The following is a 22,107-nucleotide window of genomic DNA, read 5'->3' as shown; positions in this document are numbered from 1 at the left end:
GTAACCTTGAATTCCTGGTCTCAAGAAATCCTCCTGCCTCAGCCTCCTGAGTAGTTGGAACTCTACCACATCTGGCTAATTTCAGTAATTTTTGTAAAGATGGGATCTCACTATGTTACTCAAGCTGGTCTCAAACTCCTGGCCTCAAGTGATCTCCCCACTTTGGTCTCCCAAAGTGCTGGGATTACAGGTGCCCACCCTACCTAAACATTTTGCACTTTGAATAATATTGAGTTTAAACAATATTATTTTAAAATAAACTGAAGTGGTGGTTCTTCAGCCCTCTGAAAGGTTGTATAAATGTCTAGTTTCATAGCTGTCATCAGAAGCTCTAAGGGTCCCATGATTCAAACAAAGGTAAAGAACCATTAATTTGGATGATCAATGTGTCATTTAAACTCTCTCACCGAAGTTGTTGATATTTGTCTGTGTCCTATTTTGGATACATTTCCTCATTGATTTTCTTTCATTTATGGCTTAAAAGACTTCCATTGACAGGACCTTCTCACATCACATTCTATTATATGCTGTTGATGGATTTGGGACCATAACTGACTAAAAGGCTGGCCACAGACAGAACAGGATTTTCATATTAACACAAGATGACTTTTATTGCAGAATTGTGAGCTTTAGAATTAACAGACTAGAGTTCAGCTCTGTGGCAAAGGTTACTTGCAATCTATTTTGTAATTTCATTGAGTCTCAGTTTCCTGATCTGTATATTGGGAAAGGGCATCTACTTCATGGAGTTGTCATGAGGATGACACAAGATAAATATGTAAAGGGCCTACCCACTGCAGTTCATGGCACCTCAGAGACACCCAAGAACTTCTCCTCCCTTCTCTCTCTCTCTTTTTTTTTTTCTTTTTTGACGGAGTCTTGCTGTTGCCCAGGCTGGAGTACAGTGGCATGATTTTGGTTCATTGCAACCTCCACCTCCTGGGTTCAAGCAATTCTCCTGCCTCAGCCTCTTGAGTAGCCAGGATTACAGGTGTGCAGCACCACACCCAGCTCATTTTTATATTTTTAGTAGAGACGGGGTTTCGTCATGTTGGCCAGGCTGGTCTCAAACTTTTGACCTCAGGTGATCCTCCCACCTCGGCCTCCCAAAGTGCTGGGATTACATGCATGAGTCACTTTGCCCAGCCTCCTCCCTTCTCTTGCACAATACAGACTGTTGGACTTGGTAGTGAAGTTACACTAGACACAAAGACTCCACCCCATTGGTATTTGTGATATTTACCTGTGGGTTGATCTTCTATTTTTAGGTCCAGAATGAAAATCCTTCAACTCGTACACTAACAAAACTTCCATTCTGCAACATTACCTTTTTTTTCTTCATTCCATCTCCTCTCTTGTACTAGTTACCTTCCTTACCTTCAGCAAATCCTGCCACTTTTTCCATTAACCACAGGAAGAGTCAATTCACAGTAATCTCACTGCTTCCAAGGACCTAAGAGAAGAAAGGGTATCAAAGGGACAAATAAATATAATATGTTTAAAGCATGACAATAAATTACACAACTTCATCTCAAATCTTGCTCTGGGGGAAGGTTGACATGAATTGTTTGAAGAAACATGAAACACAGGCGATTTTCCATAGTGAAATGCAATTTTTTTTTCAAGCTTCAAAGCAAGGGTTCCTTTTGTCATCTGCTTGATAGGTTATTTTTGACAGAATTTAACTTATTAAATTGTTCTCCTGCCCTTTCAAATGGTCTGGGCATAGGAATGTGCTAGGGAAAATGATGAATGTTTGTTCTTAATTGAAATTTTGAAATAACCATGTGGCAAAGCATAGTGAATGCATTTGCTCTTCTGCAAAAGTTTCAGAAATGAGTGCCTTGTGTAGCACCACATTGATACTCAATAAGCAAGACTAGGGTGATCTGAGGAATGAACTAGAATAATCTGCCTTCTGGACCAGTATTTTTATAAAAGTGTTCTTTGCAGCTGTGATTCATCAAACTCTTCAAAGATTCTTTCTGTAATTTAGAAATAATTTATTCTTATTCATTAAGAACTGTACCACATTATACCAATAAAAAGAGTGAATATGCTCATGAAAATTATTACATAATTATTTATACTAATAGAGAAACTTATTTTTTTGTTGTTGGCTAACAAAAAGTTGCTGAATTTTCAGCATCACAATTTCAAAAGATTTCTGTAAAATTGTATGAAGTTGAGAAATGTAACCAATTGAATCGTGATGTAAATTGAAGGACTTTGCTAATGCTATATAAGCTGTATTCTAGTTGCATAAACATGTTAATTAGTGAAATATACTTCTTATCAAAAACTTAAAATAGAACATTGATATGCAGAATTTTCTAAAGTTTAATTGCCATGCAACACTTTTATAACCACTGTGTCTGATGACTATCATTTCCTCTTCCAACTACATCTCACTTCACACAAATTCTGTGTCTGAAAAGTTGCCTTTGTGTTTTATTGTTATAAACTGAATCATCTAGGTGCACTAGAGAAATTTGTTCTTTTAAAGAGTCTATGGGCCAAGGCGGGCAGATCATGAGGTCAGGAGATCGAGACCATCTTGGCTAAACATCGAAACCCTGTCTCTACTAAAAGTACAAAAAATTATCCGGGTGTGGTGTTGGGCGCCTGTAATCCCAGCCACTCGGAAGGCTGAGGCAGGAGAATGGCGTGAACCCGGGAGGCAGAGCTCGCAGTGAGCCGAGATCGCGCCACTGCACTTCAGCCTGGGCGACAGAGCGAGACTCTGTCTCAAAAAAAAAAGTCTATAGTAACTCATTTGGGAAAATGTGAATAGCTACTGCCTAAATATGATTTTGTAACTCTGAATTTGTCTAGAACATGTGAGAGAAGAAGCAAAGTTGGGGAGAAGGGCACCAACAATGATTAAACACCATTTGGGGCAGGCATCTCATATGATCTCCCAGCAATATGCAAATTAGATATCCTCACCCCATTTACAGAAGAGAAAACTGCTCAAGTCCACAGAGTTAATAATGGGAAAAAATTTTGATGACAAGATTCAAATATTACATATGATTATATATATCTTTATTAAGAAGAATTTCATGTACTATAATTTCAAATGTGGTAGAGTTGGCCCTCTGTATCCAACCAACCACTGGTTGAAGATACTTGAGAAAACTAAAAGGATGGTTGTATCTGAACTGAGCACATACAGACTTTTTTTCTTGTCACTGTTCCTTCAACAATACAGTATAATAACTATTTACATAGCACTTACACTGTTCTAGGTATTATAAGTAATCTACACATGATTAAAAGTATATGGGAAGATGTGTTCAGGTTATATACAAATACTACCCCATTTTATAATAGGGACTTGAGAATCTATGAATTTTGGCATGGGGGAGTGGGCCGTGGAGAGGGGGTTGGGGCAAGGGTTGATCCTGGAACCAATCCCCTGAGAATACTGAGGGATGACTGTAATTCATTCTTCCCATCACTCAGATTAAAAAATTATTAAGACTGACACATTTGTTTCATCTCTCTTTTCTTTTACTTTTTTCAGTTTGCTGAAGATTTTTTAAGCAAGTGCCAGACGTATAATTTTACCTTGACTTAATATCCATCTCTAAAAAAATATGGGCTTTAAAAAGTAACAACAATACCATTATCATACCTAATCAATTCACAATAATTCCTTGGCATCATGTAAGAGTCAGTCCATAATTAATTTCCCTAATTGCTTTCAAAATACCTTTTCTTCATGCTGTTTTTTCACATCATATTATAAGCATGTATTTTAATAAGATGACTGACTGTGTTCCTGTGATTCCAGAAAACAGCAATGATACAGAGATGAGATCTCCAGTCTCAACAACTAATAGTTGTTTGCAAACATTAAACCATTATGCAAAGTATGATGTAATGTGCTTAGATGTGTGAATTTCATAGTCCATCAATTAAAAGAAAAAATTGGCAAGATCCATACTTTTTTTTTTTTTTTTTTTGGTTTTGTTTTGTTCTTTAAAAAGAGGGACTATAGGGCCGGGTACAGTGGCTCATGCCTGTAATCCCAGCACTTTGGGAGGCTGAGGGGGGCGGATCACCTGAGGTCGGGAGCTCAAGACCAGCCTGGCCAACATGGAGAAACCCTGTCTCTACTAAAAATACACAATTAGCCGGGCATGGTGGCACATGCCTCTAATCCCAGCTACTCAGGAGGCTGAGGCAGGAGGATCGTTTGAACCCAGGAGGCGGAGGTTGCAGTGAGCCGGGATCACGCCATTACACTCCAGCCTGGGCAACAAGAGCAAAACTCTGTCTCAAAAAAAAAGAGGGAAAATATGTAATCTGCCAACACTTTTATTTCATTTTTCAGAAAGGCATTTTAATCCCTGAAAGTAGGAAAACTTCATTTCACAATGACAGGTCTTCCAGGAAAGGACATTTAGTAAATCTGGAAATGTTTCTTAGAATATGGATTTGGCAATTAAAAAATATTTCAAAATTATTAATGTTGGGGCTGGGTGCAGTGGTTCATACCTGCAGTCCCAGGACTTTGGGAGGTCGAGGCAGACTAATCACTCGAGCCCAGGAGTTCATGACCAGCCTGGGCAACATGGCGAGATCTTCTCTCTCCAAAAAATACAAAAAACTAGATGGGCGTGGTGGCATGTGCCTGTAGTCCCAGCTACTTGAGAGGCTGAGGTGGGAGGATCACTTGAGCCTGGGAGGTTGAGGCCGCAGTGAGCGGTGATGGTACCACTGCACTCCAGCCTGGGTAACAGAGTGAGATCCTGTCTGAAACAAAATAAAAATTATTAACATCAAATGTTGCAAGTATATGGTGAAAAACATTATTCAGTATACTTAGCATCAAAAGTAGCTGCATAATTCAATGATTGCACTAACAGGATCTGGAGTCAGACAGACCTGACCACTTACTTGACCTTTTAATACCTGAGTCTTCTCATCTGTCAAATAGGATAATAATAGTTCTTACTCCTAAGATTCCTATCAATAGGAATGTAAAATATCTAACACATTATTTGGCACACAGTATGTACTTAACAAGTTCTAGTTAATTACAAACTTCTGAATATTCAGACAGCATGCCCAAATAATATAAACAAACCCAGCCTTTCTTCTGGACTTGGTTTTCATAGGAACTTGGAAGGTTGGTAGGGAAACACCATTTTTATCTTCTCAAGTCAGATGATTGTTTTCTGTCAGCCTGCTCATGTGTAGAGCAGTTAGAATTAATGATAGCTCTAGGGGGATGTATTTGAAAAGAAAAGCGTGAAAGTGTTGACAGGGTTCTTTCTTTCTTGTTTGTTACATACTTTGGTGACTAAGTAGCAAAGCCTTTCTAAGTAAGTCTTCCAAGTTGACATGCTAGTCATATTTTCTAAGCTTTTCCGTAGTTCTCTCCTAATTTTTCCAAGGACTGTAGAGTTGATTTAAAAAAACAAATTCAATGTTGTGGATTGAAAAACCGGCCAGGAGCGGTGGCTCAAGCCTGTAATCCCAGCACTGTGAGAGGCCAAGGCGGGCGGTTTAAGAGGTCAGGAGATCGAGACCACCCTGGTTAACACAGTGAAACCCCGTCTCTACTAAAAATACAAATAAATTAGCCAGGTATAATGGCAGGGGCCTGTAGTCCCAGCTACTTGGGAGGCTGAGGCAGGAGAATGGCGTGAACCCGGGAGGCGGAGCTTGCAGTGAACCGAGATCGCGCCACTGCACTCCAGCCTGGGCGACAGAGCGAGACTCCGTCTCCAAAAAAAAAAAAAAAAAAAAAAAAAACAAAAGAGAAAAGAAAAACCAAGGCACAAAATAATTCTACAACTTGCTTAACCATAATAAATAATAGCTAACATGCATTGAGACTTAACCTTCTGACTGCTTTATGTTAATCTTCTCTCATATGACCCTCAAAGCAATACTGGGAGGTTGGTGTGATTTCACTCTCACTCTAAAGACAAGGAAACTGAGGCGCAGGGAGGTTAAGAAACTTGCCCAGGATCATAAATCTGGTAGGTGTGAGTGTCAGGATCCATGCTGGGCCGTCTGGCTTCAGAGTGTGTGTTCTTAATCCCTCGAAATGTGACTTCTCATGGGATGTTTAGCATGAATGACTCAGATAAGGGTTGGGCTCTAGTCTCTCATTTATCGAGGTATCTTTTCCTTGGTTGTGGTAGTATTTCTTCATTGGTATCTCTCTCTCTCTCCCACCCCCATTTTTTATTTTTTGAGACAGGGTCTCACTCTATTGCCTAGGCTGGAGTGCAGTGATGTGAACACGGCTCAATGCAGCCTCGACTTCCTGGGCTCAATCGATCCTTCCATCTCAGCCTCCCAAGTAGTGGGGGCTACAGCTGTGCACCAACCATACCCAGCTAATTTTTGTAAGTTTTTTAGAGATGGGGTTTCTCCATGTTGCTCAGGCTGGTCTCAAACTCCTGAGCTCAAGCAATCTGCCTGCCTTGGCCTCCCAAAGTCCCGGGATTAGAGATGCGAGCCACCAAGCATGACCGCACCCCAAATCTGTAAAAGAAAACTAAAGGACAAGATCTTTGTGTGACTCTTCTCCCTATCATTCCCTCCTTCCCCATATGTCAGCAGCACCAACTGCAACATCAGCAGAAGATACATTAAGGGGAACGCTCTTGTGTTCAAAGAGCAGCTCACCACCACAGCTGGATTTAGGGGATGAAGAGGGGGAGGAGGGCAAGCCCCCTCCAACTCCTGTGAGCTGCCACATCTGGTCCCCTCTCTCTTTCACCCCCTGAGCCAGGAATGCAAACCAGAGGCAGTCTCCAGCCCTCCACCAGCCCCAGGACCCCACTGTACCGCTTTGTTGTTTCACAAAGATCTGTTTGTTTGATCTTTCCATCTCCTCATTGTTTCTCTCTAAATAGAGAGACAGAGATGAGGACAGAGGAGGAATTGCAATCACACCCTTCAGAGGGGGAGAGACCAAAATGCCGTCCCATGCTTGTCAAATGCACATTTCCTCAGAACGCCTCCTAACTGAAATTCACACTTTTTCTCTTCTTGTGCCCTTTAATCTGATTGATTGTGTGGGTATCTGAAGGAGCAGGGCTATCCATTCAGAATTCATTTTGGCTACATAACGCTGTGATTGTTGCCTAACTCTGCACATAAAACCCAGGTTTTGATTGAGGACAAGATTTTTAAAAAATTCTTACACATAGTTATCTTGTGGTCATTAGGGGAATAGAGAGACGCTTTTGGGAAAAAGAAGCAGCTGGAAAGATATTATAGGAGCCATCCATTTGAGCATAAAAGTATTTTTGAGACTAGAATTCCAGTCAAAAGTCTGACTGAGTGCAGTGGCTCATGCTTGTAATTCCAATGCTTTGGGAGGCCAAGGTGGGAGGATTGCTTGAGCTCAGGAGCTTGAGACAAGTCTGAGCAACATAGCAGGACCCTATCTCTACAAAAAATTAAAAAATTAGCTGGGGCCGGGTGTGGTGGCTTACACCTGTAATCATAGCACTTTGGGAGGCTGAGGTGGGCAGATCACGAGGTCAAGAGATCAAGACCATCCTGGCCAACATGGTGAAACTCCATCTCTACTAAAAATACAAAAATTAGCTGGGTGTAGGTGGCATCCACCTGTAGTCCCAGATACTTGGGAGGCTGAGGCAGGAGAATTGCTTGAACCCAGGAGGCAAAGGTTGCAGTGAGTTGAGATTGTGCCACTGCACTCCAGCCTGGCGACAGAGTGAGACTCCATCTCAAAAAAAAAAAAAAGAAAGAAAGAAAGAAAAGAAAAGAAAAAGTTAGCTGGGTGTGGTGGTGCACACCTGTAGTCCCAACTACTCAAGAGGCTGAGGAGGGGAGGATCGCTTGAGCCCAGGAGATGGAGGCTGCAGTGAGCCATGATTGTACCACTGTACTCCAGCCTGAGCAACAGAGCAAGACCCTGTGTCTTTAAAAAAAAAAAAAAAAGTTCCTGTTCTTTAAAAATCTTCCTTTGATTGTTTTACTGGATTTAAATAATGTCATCTCTTTCAGATTAGATTTTGATGGTGATATCTCTCCTTTCCTCAGAATTTCTAATGGTTTTATCAGCTATGCACATAACCCAAGTTTGACCAGTTTTCAATTGTTTCACAATGTGGTCCATGCTCTGGAGTTTGTATCCTGGGGAGGCCTGGTGGGCTCCCCTGATGAAGCATAACTGGATGAAGGGGAGGAGGGTCCCAAGGCACAGGGAGGTTAACGGGTACAAAAATACAGTTAGATAGAAGGAGTAAGTTACAGCATTCTGTAAGACAGTAGGGTGACTCTAGTTAACAAGTATTTATTGCAAATTTCAAAATAGCTAGAAGAGATTGGAAATGTTCGCAAACACAAAGAAATGATAAATGTTTGAGGTGGTTTGGCTTCCCATGGCACCAAGAGGAAGAAGATGATGAGGATGGAGCCCAGAGGGCAGATGGCACATGCACTTAGGAAGTAGAATTGAGAAAACGCAGTGATCAATTTGAGGTGATCAATAACCCTGATTTGATCATTACACACTGTATGCTTGTATCAAAATACCACACCTCCCATAAATACATACTATTATGTCTCAATAAAAATATATTTTAGAAAAAGAATGAGTGTTGGCCAGGGGCAGTGGTTCATGCCTGTAATCCCAGCACTTTGGGAGGCTGAGGCAGGTGGATCGCTTGAGGTCAGGAGTTCGAGACCAGCCTGACCAACATAGTGAGACCCTGTCTCTATTAAAAATACAAAAATTAGCCAGGCAAGGTGGCACACACCTGTAATCCCAGCTACTTGGGAGGCTGAGGCAGGAGAATCGCTTGAACCTGGGAGGCAGAGGTTGCGGTGAGCCCAGAGCTCCCCACTGCACTCTAGCTTGGGCAACAGAGGAGACTCCATTAAAAATAAGAAAAAGAAAAAGAAAAAGAATGAGCGTTGAAGGAGAACAACAATTCTAGAAATGAGTGGGCAGGGTGACTAGGAAGTGAAGGGTCCCTGTGGGATGGCACTGGGGGTGGGGTGTGCTGCAGTTGTGCAGTGGGGCAGGTTGGGGTGGTGCTGGGACACTGGGAAGAAGCTGACTGGGGAAAGGCCTTTTGTGCATAGCAAGCTGCCTTCACTTCATTCTGAATGCCATGGGGAACCAGAGAAGGGGTCCATACCCTATGCAGTGTGATAGCTATGATCACAGTTTTGTTTTAGTGTGATCCCCTTGATCTGGGAAGAGGGCTTCCCATTTTGGAAGCAAACTTGAAGAAGGCCAGAAAAGACCCATTTGCAGCTATTCCCAGAAGAGGCCATTAGGTCCTAAGGTGAGGAGATGTTGTGGATAGAGCCCAGAGGGCAAGATGAACTTAGGAGGTAGAATTGAGAGGACATGGTGATAAATTGGATGTGATAGGCAGGGAAAGGAAAGGACCTAGGGTCCTTTGTTTAATTAAGTTTTGGCATTTATGACTCACTCTGTTATTCCCAGTTATGACCTACAGAGTAAATCAAAATAACAACACAGATAAATAAGCCTGAGAAAGGGTTCAATGATCCAGGAGGGAGGGGCCCGATTTGAGGATCAAGAATCAAGCAAAACAACTAGGGTGCCAGGAACAGAAACTCAGGCTTCCAAGACAGGAGAAATCTGACAATTCTGCCAAACACTATCTAATTCACCCAGGACTGTTGAAGACGGCTACACACTTATCAGTGGTTAAGACTTCAGGGTGCTTCAAAACTTCATCTCAGGCAAAAACTTCTGAGGTATGACATGAAATTAGTGGTAGTCCTATGGAGAAAGAAGCCAGCATTATACAGTCCCCCTAAATGACAAGCTGTGTACATGTAACACACATACACATACACAAGCGCACACACACATACTGTGAGGGTGTGTTCATTTGAAGTTAACTGCTAGGAAACAAAATGTGTCCATCACTTTATACTAGGCATTGATGTTCTCACATCCAGGGGTCACTGATGCACAGGGATCTTTTTGTCTCTTTGACATGTACAGTATATGTCAGCTCTAACAAGTTCTCTATCTATTCCACATGGAAAGGGAAGTCCAATACTTTTTACAGAAGAGAAAGAATTCAGGGTAATTTTTGTTCTGAGGTCCTGTTTTCCTTCTGGTTTAGTTTAGTGGAGAGACTAAAGTATTATAAATGTCCACTTAGACGTGCTGCTCTCACTTCAAAGCATAAGATTCTCCAAATGTATTTATCAAATGAAGACATGAGGCTGGGTGCAGTGGCTCACACCTGTAATCCCACTGCTTTGGAAGGCCAAGGTGGGCAGATCACGTGAGGTCAGGTGTTCGAGACCAGCCTGGTCAACGTGGTGAAACCCCATCTCTACTAAAAATACAAAAATTAGCCAGGCATGGTGGTGTGTGCCTATAATCCCAGCTACTTGGCAGGCTGAGGCAGGAGAATCGCTTGAGCCTGGGAGGCGGAGGTTGCAGTGAGCAGAGATGGAGCCACTGCACTCCAGCCTGGGCACCAGATTAAGATTGTTTCAAAAAAAAAAAAAAAGACAAAACACATGATAAATTTCCATATTTCCATTGCTAGTAATAGATTACTATATAAATATAATATTAAAAAATAAACTGATGCCAGTTGCATGGTGTATCTTAAATGCAAATGTCTTCCAGACCAAAATTACTAGTGTCTCTAGAGCAATGATATAAATAACATGTGCTTACTTTTTAACTTATAAAAGAAATGACGAGACGAATGAGTTTTGGGTAGTTTCATAAATACCGTGTCTGAAAATAGTTCATCAATTTTTGGGACTCATCCATGAAATGCTTACATGTTGTTTCAGTAAGGTACACATTTTGTCACACTTTAGTGGTTTGGAAAGAGTACCATCAGTGATGAGATTAAGGAGAATTGCACAATCTGCATGGGAATTTAGGTATGAGAGAATTCTCCTAACATGTAAAATATCTGCAATTCTGACATCTTAGAACATTTGCATGAAGGTAACTGAGGGCCAAAAAAGAAAAAGGCAATATATCGTGTCAAATATGAGACCTCCCCTGAAATTCCCATTTCGGTTACACATTGTTTGCTACATCTAAAGATGAAATTGTTCTCTCACTTCCTTTTCTTTTGTTCCAAATCTGACCTCTGAAGACAGGCTAAATGTGCACCCAAAGAGAAAGAACATATTTGCAGCCTAGACCATTGCAGTTGCCATGTTAGGTGGTACAGAAGTCTTTTGTCTTGGCCAACAGTGCTGTAGTCAAGTCCCACGTTCTGTGTGGGAGGCCAAGAAAGAGGTAATAACATATTTTAATATTTTGACCCTTCTTTGAAGTCAATATGAGTGTGGAGTGAGGTGTTTTGTAGCTATTAAATATATCTATCGAGTAAGACATTTTAGCTCCTGTAAAAATTTATTATTTTTTAAAAGCTTATTATTCTCAATTCTGATTCTAAGTAGCCACTATCTTGCTAAAATAAATAGAATCAATGTTTAACAATTTTTAGGTTGTATTCATAATATGCCAGATTTTAAAGTAGCCCAGACAGTCACGAGGACCTCTGAATTTTCAGTCTAACTTAATATTTCCTGAAAGGTCTGCCACAAACTGCAGAAGGGTCATGCCAATTTTAAGTGTGTGTGAAGTTGGGAGGGGACAGGGAGACCTTTGCCTCTTTCTGTTCTGGAGGAGAATACATAAAGAGTCAAATTTATTTTGGGCTGCCCTTCGCTAGAAACTGACAGCCCAGGCAGCTAACTCCTGGCCTCAGTGGAAGTTGCTTTAAAATCAAAGAACCTGTCCCTCTGGGGGGTAGGAAGGAAGGGGATCAGAGACAAACTGAGGGGCTCCTTTGCATATGTTTCTGGGGATCAATCGCTTGTTGATATAGCTGGCTTTACAAGTAGATCACAACTTAAAGTGTTTGTAAAAAGTTACTTCCTTTTTAACCTTCCAAAGATGTTTTTCATGCTGTTTTTCAGCAGAAGCCAATGGTGGAAATACCAATAAAATCTGCTGTTTGAAGAGCCAGTCCTCCCTGGGTCCTGCATCCTAGGCTCTGCTGTGCTGAAAGCATCCTTTTCCTGTGTTCCATAGAAGTGGTGGTTCATTCCATTTATTCAGCATAAAGGATATGCTAATTGCATTGTTAAATATTACTTTTATTTGCATACAGAGGGGAGAAAAGTTAAAGTGTTGTTAAATATTTGTAGGCTCCTGTTCTGTCTCCATAACTGAGTTGTAACTTTAGAGCCAGGTGGTCAAGAGTGTTGGCTCCAGTCCCATTGCCTGGGTTTAATATTGAGCTTTTTCTTCTACTAACTGTAACCACATTATCCAACTTTTCTAAACCTCAACTTAGCCATTCGTAAAATGAGAATCATCATAGTACTTCCTTGTAGAGTTATTGTGAAGATAAAGAAGATAGCAGGTAAAGTGCTTAGTAGATGTGCCAGGCACATTAGAAGCAGACAGTAAATGTTAGCTATTATTAATTAATGTGTCATTGGGATAAGGAAGGTGTTTCTATTCTATCAGAGGTAAAATACTGTAAAATTAGATTATATCAGGTATCTGGCCATTTTCCTTTTGGTGACCCAAGTTGATGGGGAATTTGGAAGGTAGTGGTGGTTTGAAGCTGTTTCCTCTCTCTCATCTGTTAAGGGAAAAGAGAAAAAAGAAGAGTGGTCTGGCTCTGAGAAAACCAGGTCAAGCTTTGTTTCCCATTTAGACATTCTGTGTGTAAATGCATATCGTGATTCCCAGGATTCCTTCATGACAGCTCCCTGAGTTAATGGTCAAGGAGGATTTTCTCAGGCTAGGCATACCCAGATCTGCCTCAGAAGAGATCGCCAAATAGTTCCTATTTTTGGCCTTTGGCTTAGAAAAAGGGGACAAACTGCTTTTCTCAAAAAGCTTTCTGGGACATTAAACAACTTTTTTTTTAAAGAACAGGAGATTGTTTAAAAAGGAAATAGCCTAGAAGGCTGTCCAGTTTCACTCTATTAGGATATAACTTTTTTCTCTTGTGTCCTCATTCTTAGATATTATTCTTCTCATTTTTCTAGTTTGTCTCTCAGCATATGTAAGAAATATAAAGAGCCAATAGGAGGGCACTGAATATTTCCATTGGCTTCTTGGCTGTTATCTGGGGGACTGCTGTGGCTGCTGTGGCTGGGGTTTCACTCAGTAATGCCTTGGGCTGTGTGTGTGTGTATAAGATGAAGTCAAGTCTGGGCTGGTCCAACTTGAACTGGGAACAGAATCTGGGCCATTGGTTGACAGAGGAACAAGCATGCAAAGAGTTTGAACTTTTGGACCCTCTTCTCATGGTCAGGCTTGCTGTTTCACCTCTGCTTTTAGTATCTGCTCATTATATTCTTAACTGTCAAGACAATTCATTAACTTAAAGTTTGCCAAGAAGGTAGCACTGCTTCTGAGAACACGGTCCTGGAGAATGAATAGTCCCTTCTCAGCTCCTTCTCGGTCACAGCTAGCTACACTTTTACTGTACGGCATCTCTCAGTCTCATCTCTTCTTCCCTATCCTCAACTTTCTCCTCTTGTGTTTTGAGAATTTTAAAATTATCTACCAGAGTACCTATCTTCATTTCTCTTTCCTCTTCAGTTGCAGAAAGCCCCTCCAAATTTTCTCTACTCTGAGGCCTCCTGATTTAGGACACATATAGAAAATACTTTTACTTCTAGAATCTCACCAAGAAAGGAAGTAGTAGTTTAGTTCATAACTAACAATCTCTTTTCCCTAAGAAGCAACAGTAACAGTAACAATTGTGTCTTAGTCCATTTTGCATTTGCTGTAGTAGAATACCACAGACTATAATTTATTTTTAAAAAAGAAATGTATTTCTTACAGTTCTGGAGGCTGGGAAGTCTAAGATCAAGCAGCTGCATCTGGTGAGGGCCTTCCTGCTACATCATTATGTGGCAGAGGGCATCACATGGTGAGTCAGAGCAAGCATGTTAGCTCAGGTCTCTCTTCGTCTCCTTATAAAGACATCAATCCCATCATGAGGGACTCATGGTGACCTTATCTAATCCTAATTACCTCCCAAAGGCCTCACCTCCAAATACCACCAACATAGGAATTTGAGGACTAAGTTTCCAGCATATGAAATTTGGGGAAAATATTCAACCCATAGGAAACAGTAACACACACAAAATTATGAAGAATCTGCTCCATCTATGTGTTTTTTAAAATGTCAAATAACACTTTAATAATTTGATTAAGAGCTGAAAGACCTTAGACATAAAAGCATTTCATTTTAAATGGTCATATTTATACATGTAACAGTTCATCAAGGAAGAAAACCTTTCAAAGAAACACATCAAAATATATCCCCAAATGTGAATACTGTGTTTTTTCATTCTATCATCACAATTTAAAAAAATATATATATATTTATTTATTTATTGTAGAGATAGGGTCTTGCTGTGTTGCCCAGTCTAGCCTAGAAATCCTGAGCCCAGCAATCCTCCCAGCTCAGTCTCCTGAGTAGCTGGGACTACAGGCATGTGCTACAGCAGCCAGCTTTCCTGGAAATTTTAACCACATATAGGATGATCATATGGTGTTTTATTAAAGGGAAGTCTTTGGATCAGGGCAATCTAGGTTTAACTACTGACTTAGCTATTTGCACCCTAAACTTGAGCAAGCCACTTAACCTTTCTAAGCACTGGCATCCTCAGCCATAAAATGACCCTCTGTTTTGGTAAGTATTAAAGGAGAAAATATACACAAAGCATATGGTACAGTACTTGGTATATAGAAGGTATTCAATTAAAGATAATCCTTATTTGTTGTGTGCCCAAGATATAGGCTAGGCACTAGGACAAAAGAAACAGGGCTTCTGTTCCCATGGAGCTTATAGGCTGGTAAAATGGTGGAGTTAAATAATGGCATATGGAGAACATCCTCCTCCCTTTGTTCTATTTTGCATGGCAGAATGTTTCCATGCAGCACAAAACAAAAGAAAAGTAAATATTGGCAACTACCTGGTAAATTAACCAAAGGAAAAGGCCAGCCTTTTCTCTTTGCACACATGATACCCAGTGACGTGTGACAGATGCCTAAGAGTTATATTAGAGTCTTGCTCCCAGAACCGTATCTTATCGGTCTTCAAGGCTAACCTATTCTGTTTTTTGAGTCCAGTTCCATCTGTAGAAGGTTTTACAGTTTATAGCATCATCTGTTTGGCCTGACTTGCCAAAACATCCTCTAGTCTGGTTTACCTAGATTCTCTTATAAAAATATTTATTGAGCACTTACTCTGTGCCAAGTGCTAAGAATAGAAAGATGAAAGAGAAGTGCTATAATACAGGTCTACATCTAAAACCCGGGGTTGTCAGGGAACATGATTATATGAATGTTGAACTCAACAGAAAGATCTGTGCTGGAAAAACAATAATTGTGGGTGAATGAGTCTCCCTGGGAAAACTGTAGAAAGAGAAAAGAAAAGAATGGTAAGGATTGGACTGGGAGTCAGAGAGTGGGGCAGAAGGAAAATTTAAGAGTAGGAAGAAAAAGAAGAATCAAGGAGACTGAGAGGAAGCAACCTGCAATAGAGAAAGAGACACAGAAAGCAAGACAGGAAAGCTGAGGCAAAGAATGATTTTCAGAGGGAGAGAGGGGTCAGAAATTTCTATCACAACTGAGAAATTAAATGAAGACAGAGAAGTGTTTGATTGAGAACCTCGATGTCCTTGGTGACCACATAGACATAGTTTCTTTTTCTTGGTGGGGGGTGGGGAGTTATTAAAAATTTCCTTTAAAAATATTTAGATTCACTACAAGGAACTGAAATAAATTTACAAGAATAAAAACCAAACAATCCCATTAAAAAGTGGGCAAAGGACATGAACAAACATTTCTCAAAAGAAGACATTTATGCAGCCAACAAACATGAAAAAAATCTCAACATCACTGATCATTAGAGAAATAAAAATCAAAACCACAATGAGATACCATCTCACCTCAGTTAGAATGGCCATTATTAAAAAGTCAAGAAACAGCAGATGCTGGCAAGGCTGTGTAGAAATAGGAACGCTTTTACACTGTTGGTGGGAGTGTAAATTAGTTCAGCCATTGTGGAAAATGATGTGGTGATTCATCAAAGATCTAGAACCAGAAATACTGTTTGACCCAGCATTCCCATTACTGGGTATATAAGGAATATAAATCATTCTATTACAAAGATACATGCATGTGTATGTTCATTGCAGCACTATTCACAATAACAAGGACATGGAATCAACCCAAATGCCCATCAGTGATAGAGTGGATAAAGAAAATGTGGTAAATATACACCATGGAATACTATGCAGCCATAAAAAGGAATGAGATCTTGTTCTTTGCAGGGACATGGAAAAAGCTGGAAGCCACTATCCTCAGCAAACTTATGTAAGAACAGAAAAACAAACACCGCACATTCTCACTTATAAGTGAGAGCTGAACAAAAAGATCACATGGTCACAGGGAGGGGAACAACACACACTGGGGCCTGTTGGGGGATGGGGTGGGGGGAGGAAGAGTATTAGAAAAAATAGATAATGCATATTGGGCTTAATACCTAGTTGACAGGTTGATAGGCGCAGCAAATCACTATGGCACAGGTCTGTCTATGTAACAAACCTGCCCATCCTCCACATGTGCCCCAGAACTAAAAATAAAAATAAGAAAAATTTACATTCACGGAGTACATATGCAGATTTGTTATGTGGACATATTGTGTAATGTGAAGTTTGGGCTTCAAATGAACCCGTCAACCACATAGTGAACATAGTACCCAATAGGTAGCTTTTAAGCCCTTGTCCTCACCTGTTCTGCCACCCTTTTGGAGTCTCCAATGTCTACCATTCCCATCTTTATGTCCTTTTGTACCCCGTCTTTAGCTCCCACTTACTTGCTTTATTTTATCTTTTAGAGATGGGATCTTACTGTGCCACCCAGATTAGAGCAAAGTGGCGCCATCATAGCTCAATGCAACCTCCTGAGCACAAGCGATCCTCCTGCCTTAGCCTCCCAAGTAGCTGGGATCACAGGTGTTCAACACCATGCCTGGATAATTTTTTTTTGTTTTTTTTTTTGGCGGGGGGGTGTTTGCCTTGCTGTGTTGCTCAAGCTAATCTCAAACTCCTGGCCTCAAACAATTCTCTTTGCTGTGGCCTCCCAAGGTGCTGAGATTACAGCGTGAGCCACCTTGCCCAGCCAGCTCCCACTTACAAATAAGAACACATGGTATTTGGTTTTCAGTTTCCACGTGAATTCACTTAGGATGGAGCCTCCAGCTCCATCCATGTTGCTGCAAAGGACATGATTTCATTCTTTTTTATGGCTGTGTAGTATTCCATGGTGTATATGTACATTTAAAAAACTCCATTCCACCATTAATGGGGACCCATGTTGATTCCATGTCTTTGCTATTGTGAATAGTGATGCAATGAACATACAAGTGCATGTATTTCTTTTGGATATATACCCAGTAGTGGGATTGATGAATTGAATGACAATTCTATTTTTAGTTTTTTGAGACATCTCCAAACTTCTTTCCAGAGTGGTTGAACTAACTTACAATCCCACCAACAGTGTATGAGCTTTCCCTTTTCTTCACAGCCTTACCAACATGTTATTTTTTGACTTTTTATAGTAGCCATTCTGACTGGTGTGAGATGGTATTTCGCTGTGGTTTTGATTTGCATTTCTCTGATTATTAGTGATAATGAGCATTTTTCATATGCTTGTTGGCCACTTACATGTCTTTTTTTCAGAAGTAATTCTTCATGTCCTTTGCCCACTTTTTAATGAGGTGGTTTTTTCTTTTTCTATTGATTTGTTTAAGTACCTTACAGTTTCTGGATATTAGATCTTTGTTGGATGCATAGTTTGCAAATATTTTCTGGACATAGTTTCAAAGGAGTGGGGGAATCAGAGGCCAGATCCAAACTGGTAGAAGAATGATTAGGATATGAAGAAATGGAGAAAGCTAGAATGGGCAACTAGAAGGAAGATGAGAGGTAAAAATAGAAACACTAAGCACCATGTGCCAAGTGATAACTGGTGGTATATATTACAGGCAGGATGATGCACCAGCCACCTGTGGAGGTTCTGGAGCCAGACTGCCTTGGCTTTGAAAGCTGAATCTGCTGCTTACTTTCTGTGTGACTTTGGGCAAGTTATTTCACCTTCAATGCCTCAATTCCTTCAATTGTAAAATGGGGATAGTACTAGTATCTTCTTTACTGAGTTGTAAAAATTAAAGGGAAGTTCCTGGTGCATAGTAAATGCTCAATCCGTTCTAGCTTTTATTACTCTTTCCAAAGTGCTATGGAAATACAGCATAAGACTTGATTGATTCTGTTAGGTGGGCAGAGTTAGAGAAAAATTTATAGAGGTGTCACGGATGCCGATCATAAAAGGGAAGTTTTTTTTTTTTTTAAAGTGGAGAAAAAATCAAAAAGCATATTTGAGAAATGAGTACAAATTATATAAACAAAACAAGTAAATGTGAAATTACAGGGTGAATTTGGTCAACAACCACACCAAGAATTTCGAAAGATCCATTACTAAGATATAAAGACAAAGATCTGTTATTGTCTTTATGAGGGAAAACTACGTAGTAAATTTATTATTATTATTATTATTATTATTATTATTATTATTATTATTATTATTTTGGTTTAGCTTTCTATTTTCAGAGCAGTTTGCTTGGCTTCATTAATGCCGTCATTCTTGCTTACAGCCCTTGTATATATCTGGATATGTCGCAGTGGCCTCCTGAAGAATTGCTTTAACTGAATTGTGCTTTGGTGTGACTTAACTGAATTAAGCTATTTGGTGTGATTTAACTGAATTAAGCAGATCAGTAAGAAATAACCCAGTGAAATTCATCATCATATTTACCATAAGGATATTGTTGAAAATGGGGCTTCATTACCTTGCATAGTATTCGGTTTATGAGGATGCTTAGGAGACTGTCTTCACAGTCTTAATATAAACAATAGATGTGTTTCCGTTGATTTTGTAATGTAGGCACCGTATTCTATTTGGTCTATTTGGTCTTTGTGAAGACGGTTAGAAAACTTAGCGTACATTTGTAGTTCAGCCTAAGCAAGTACTGTAAATTTCATGCACTGGGCTAATTCTGGTGCCATTTATATTCCTATTCTCTGTTCTTTTTCTCATGTGCTCCTAATCAATGTTCTTTTGATATACTGTAGGTGTCTTCTAAAGCTACCTTAAATTCTTCCTGAGGTAGAATACTAGTTTAAAAGCATGAGATCTGAAGTCAAAATGTCTCCCTCCAAATTCACGTTTGACTACTTGCTGGCTGTACAACATTGGGCGAGTTACTTGATGTCATGAAGCCTCAGTTTCATCTGCAAAATGGGGATAGCAGTTTTTACTTCAGAGTTTTGTGAGGATTAAAGGAGATAAGTCATGTAAATTACTGAGCACAATACCTGGCACATAGAAGCACTCAAGAAATTCATGTCGTCATTGTTATTAACATTATTTTATGTTAGTATTAATAATCGTGACATAAAAACACACATATATGAAAAAATCCTATTATAACTGCTGGGTAATTAAAATGATCCTGCTTCCTTCAGGTTATTTGAAATTCACATGCCTTGATATTCATGACAAGGAGCCAATTTCAGGAAATAGATTTTCAAGCATTAACAATTTAAATCAGGCAAAAGATTATACTTGACGATTAGCATCAACAATACACGGCTAAACAGAAATATAGTGCTTTTTCTATTTATGTCTGTCTTACTACATATATAAGCTAGTGTTCTGTCTTTAGGCTAATGGGCCTATTTACATAGAAGTTCTAGAAGCGAAATGTAAAAGATTATTTCATCTTGTAATTTGAATGAAATATTGCATAGATAATTTCAGACAGGAATTTTCCAGACAGCAAGAAATAGTTCTTAGCAACATGGAAAACCAGAAACAATGCTAGATCTAATTCTGTACGAGTACAGCCATGTGCTGAGTGCCCCATTTCATTTTTAAGGACACAGATTTAATTTCATGTGACAATCTGGCATAAAGATTTCCCCTGGTCTTTTTACTAAATAGCCCAGTAAATATGAAAATGCAATCCAATAGTAAAAGATTAAATTTGTGAGACTCTACTTGCAGGGCACCAGGGTTATTATGAAGGCAATAAATAAATAAATGAGATTAAGGAAAATGTCAATAGGTATGTCGTATGATATAAACACACCTAACACCTGACTAATGAGAATCTTATGTGCACAATAAAATGTCAGTTTGTATGTCTAGCTTGTTTCCTGTACCATTTCTATCTATGATATTTATCAGTGAAATATAACAACCTTTCAGGGTACTATAATAATTTATGTAATATTTTACTCTTTTTACCAAGGCAAGAGGGAACACTTTTTGCATGAGTAATAGGATTTTATTTTCTTCAATACTATCTAAGAAATCTTTTGAATGATTCCTAAATTTAAGACAGTTAAAGTTAACAAATTTACTTAAAGGAATATGGCTATAAAAATAATTCTTAGTACCTACAACTAAATATTTAACAGTTCTGTTGTTGTGTTTACAAAAAAGACAATTTTACTATGCAAACAATTTGATTTGAAGGTTGAATTTATTCATATTCCTAATGAATTCATTTATTTACATTACGTGGCTTATTTTAGCTCTTGCGCTGTTTTAAAAATAGAATATTTATCTATTTTAATAGCACATGACCAAATATTCTCTATTTAAAGTTCATTTGTTGATACCAATTTCTGCATTGTGATTGAAGAAAAATAAGTTATAGATTTGAGGAGTGCAGTGGCACAATCTCAGCTCACTGCAACTTCTGCTTCCCGGGTTCAAGCGATCCTCATGCTTCAGTCCCGAGTAGCTAGGATTACAGGCATGTACCCCCAGGCCCAGTGAATTTTTGTATTTTTAGTAGAGACAGGGATTCTCCACGTTGGCCAGGCCAGTCTTGAACTCCTGGGCTCAATGGATCCACCTGCTTTGACCTCCCAAAGAGTTGGGATTACAGGTGTGAGCCATCGCGCCGAGCCTTCTTTTTATTTTGTCAGTCTTCTTGAGCAATAATTAAAAGGATGAAATTCAGGGAGTCTTTGATCATATGTTCGAAATTGTCAGCCAAACTTTTTGCTAACTTTTTGGATGTGCTGTTGTCTGCCATGAGTGGACATCAGAGACATTAATAGTCATATGTTGGCCAGTTCAGTGGCTACCAAGTCACCTTGGGCAGGACTGCTCATCCCTTTCCCTTATATTTCTCATCTGTTCCCAGGAGAATAGGAAGTCCTGTCCTATCAGAATTGTGCTATATTAGTCCGGTCTCACACTGCTATAAAGAACTACCTGAGACTGGGTAATTTGTAAAGAAAAGAGCCTTCTAATTTACAAAGAAAAGAGGTCGACTCACAGTTCTGCAGGCTGTACGGGAGGCATGGCTGGGGAGGCCTCAGGAAACTCACAATCATGGCAGAATGCAAAGGGGAAGCAGGCATATCTTCACATGGCCAGCAGGGGGTGGGGAGAGAGAGTGAAAGCGAGAGGGAGGGAGGGAGGGAGAGACAGGGAAAGAGAGAGAGAGAAAAAGAAGGAGGAGGTGCCACACACTTTTAAGCAACCAGACCTCATGAAAATCTATCACTAGAACAAGAGGAAAGTCTGCACCATGATTCCATCACCTCCCACCACGCCCCTCCTCCAACACTGGATTTACAATTCAACGTGAGATTTGGGTAGGGACACAGAGAGAAACCACATCAGGTGCTCATCAAACTTCTCAAATACACTTAGAAAAACATGGTCAAGAATGGCATACGGAGTAGTCACTGATGTATGTTTAAAGTACGGTCAAGAATGGCATACAGAGTAGTCACTGATGTATGTTCAAAGTATGGTCAAGAACGGCACACAGGGTAGTCACTGATACATGTTTAAAGAATTCAAATTTTTAGAATTAGAATAATGTTTAACTTAGAATAAAAGTTAAAAATTATTCTAACTTCTGTTATTTTTATTGTTATTTTCATACAAGTCAGGATTATTCTTCTAACTACTGGTCAGAAAAACTACAGAATACATGCTTTTCTAAAAGA

Source organism: Piliocolobus tephrosceles, chromosome 9 (assembly GCF_002776525.5).
Source record: "Piliocolobus tephrosceles isolate RC106 chromosome 9, ASM277652v3, whole genome shotgun sequence".
Lineage (NCBI taxonomy): Eukaryota > Metazoa > Chordata > Mammalia > Primates > Cercopithecidae > Piliocolobus > Piliocolobus tephrosceles.
This window is presented reverse-complemented; position numbering follows the sequence as displayed.